The following is a 3182-nucleotide window of genomic DNA, read 5'->3' as shown; positions in this document are numbered from 1 at the left end:
TCAAACCACCACAAACGTAATAACTCGCCATCTTGCGACACAGCACACAAATAAACTAGAATAAATAGTGCCCCACTTTGTATTGTGTGTGTCGATGCGCAGGTCAATCCGGTAAGAGGTCGCGTATCATTCCCTCAGCACACTCATATTAATTAATTGCTCTCCAGAAACGGGCACCGCATTTTCTCGCCCACGCCATCTATATTATTATACGAGAACCAAGTCCAGTATATTTATAGAGACCCCAAATATTGCTCATGTAGTAAGCATTCAAGCAACACTGGACTGTAGAAGAAGCTCTAAAAATATGAATGCCTAATTTATCGGGCAGTTAGCAGTCATTTAGGCGGACTTGAATTAGAGACTGATATTGATAGGTATCAGGAATTGCGTAAAATGTGGGATTTGAAGCTAAACGTTAAACAATTTAGGTAGGTGCAAGTAAGGCCTCCCAGCACTAACACATGTAAGTACGTTAATAATTATGCTAATCTGGAAGCAGTAAATCGTTATAAGTATCAACATTGTCTTCCTACATTGTCTTGGAACACACACAATCAATATATTACAGCTAAAGCTTATAGCATGTTAGGCAACTTCGCAGCACCTTTATTTAGGGGGACCTGATTCAATAAAACTCTTACTTTACAAGATATTCGTACGTAGCAAACCCAAATACGGAACATTTGTTTAGGACCGTGGTTGTGAATCACTTATCGATGAATTAAAACAGTAGAAAAACGGGAATCTCGCTTCGTTCTCCCTAATTACCATCGAAACTACAGAGTCTCATCAGTGAAAACAACACTACCATTACTACTTCAACGGAAAATGTTTTCACTCTGTGAACTTCATATAATTTAATAGAGAAACTCGTTACTTTAGAATACCTTATACCCCACCCCCTTAAATTTCTCCTCACATTAACAACCTGCACAAACTATTGATTCCATCTGCTTATACAAAGTATTTTCAGGACTAATTAATCGCCTTCCTCCACCTGAAGCTGTTTTATTTGACGTTCCTGCCACCAGTCTTTTTTGTAAGCGGCCTTAGTTCATACTCTATCAGGCGAGGTTACCTGATGAAAAATTTTCTGTTGCTGTATGTTTGCTTGTTTGAGGTACATGTATGAGCCCACTCCCCTCTTTATTGTCCGTGGGCATTAATGTCAATTGAATAAATAGATATACATATACAAATAAATAACAAGGTCGCATCAAGACTGTTGGCTCGTACAATTGAAACGAACTCAAATATTTCTTTCACCAAAACAACGACCGGCTTCTTTGTTGAGCACAATGACACACTCTTAGAGCCATCGAAACTTTACTTTAGCCATTTGAACAAAACAAGGTTTGCTAAATTACCATTTCTTGTTATTTTCAATGTAGCGCATGTCGATGGACGCACCATGGATGAACCATACTCGACTGCTCCTGAAGCTGCGTTGGAGTATTACCCATCAAGGTGGTCTGATATGTACTGCGCCCATGGCACGATTCCAAGCAACGTGTCCCTTAGGAAGACGAAGACGGGGACATGGTTTCTGTCAGCCGTCTACAGTGTGTTCAGCCAGCACGCTGACAAGCGTGATTTGAATGATCTAATGCAAAATGTCGCTGACGTGATGACCCAACGATCGGTAGCAAGAACACAGAGGCAAACATTAAACATATGCCCCAACGAACTGAAAAAAAAGCTGTACTTTAAGCCGGGCTTTTAGGAGTAGCAATCACACTGGAGTTGAACCGCAGACGTCATATGGCCACACAATGCAGTGTACGCCATATGTAACCGTGATAGGCTTGCAATACTCATTTTGCAATTTATCCTTGCCCCCTAGCCGCCCTCCATCAGCCGTAAGCATCAACCGTCCGCGGAAGTACGTCATTGCTGCCGATCGGAAACTACTGCTGAGATATCCAGATCCTCGTTTATACATACTTTTTCAGTTCCTTATCTCCGTGAATCTCTCGAAGCACCCATAGTCTGAAGGCGACCAAACAATAAACATATGCCCCAACGAACTGAAAAAAAGCTGTTCTTTAACCCGGGCTTTTAGGAGTAGCAACCCCGCTTGACTTGAACAGCAGACGGGATATGGCCACACAATCTAGTGTACGCTATATGTTACCGTGTTAGGCTTGTAATACTCATTTCACAGTTTTTCCTTGCCCGCTAGCCGCCCTCCATCAGCCGTAAGCATCAACCGTCTCCGGAAGTACTTCGTTGCTGCCGATCGGAAACTACTGCTGAGATGTCCAGATTCTCGCTTATACACAATTTTTCAGTTCCTTATTTTCTTGAATCTCTCGAAGTACCCATAGTCAGAAGGTGACCTGTCGTGAATGTCGCCACCACGCCGCTGTGTTTAGATTTTCTGATTAGTTTTTGCAAATTCTGGGTGCGTACGGCAAAAATAAACCAGTTCTCGAAACTTACGAGGCTTTTTGCTGTCACTACTCCACTTGGGAATTCATTTAAACTCAGACATATTACACAGGATCGAGAAGTAGCGAAGCCTTCATGGGTAGTGCATATATATTAAGAAATCCAAAAAAATAGAAAGTTTGTTTGCCGCACTTATTACTGAAAACAGACGTTAAAATTTCGCTTGCCGTGAACCCTGAATGAACTGTACGAGAAACATACTCCAGATGTGATAAATAAATCATTTAAAGATTTATGCAAAATATTTCTGTAAACCGAAACCATGTGCAGGTAGCAATATCCTGAGTTTGTTTTCTGTTTTGCGTCGTCTGTATCCTGCCAGTGCTTCTTATCGCGCACATTTTGTACTCGCGCATACTTTGGTTTGGTGTAACGCGCATTGTCCTAGCGTTTTCTTCTATGCTTCTTTTATTCTTACGCATATTATGTACATAAGATTATTTTTGTTCTGTCATCCTCATATCGTTTAACTCTGTTATTTATATCGCAATCTTTGTGTGTACATTTGTGCCCACAATGCAGCTGCGTCTGCAAATTCAAATCCACTAAGTGTTTTCTGTTCTCTTTTGTGCTCCGCTTTTACTGTATGCCTTGTAGGGGCACGGACTCCTGTCAAGCATTTTGGGCTTTTTGTCCGTGCCCCGAAGCATCCTAGGATGTTTGAATAAAGTGATTTGATTTGAAAGTGATTTGATTAATATATAAATTCCTGTCCACTTGTACAAAAC

The sequence above is a fragment of the Haemaphysalis longicornis genome, unplaced genomic scaffold (assembly GCF_048455015.1).
Source record: "Haemaphysalis longicornis isolate Haplotype H1 unplaced genomic scaffold, Haemaphysalis longicornis Haplotype H1 scaffold_14, whole genome shotgun sequence".
Lineage (NCBI taxonomy): Eukaryota > Metazoa > Arthropoda > Arachnida > Ixodida > Ixodidae > Haemaphysalis > Haemaphysalis longicornis.
The sequence above is the reverse complement of the archived record's forward strand: the minus strand, read 5'-3'. Positions refer to the sequence as shown.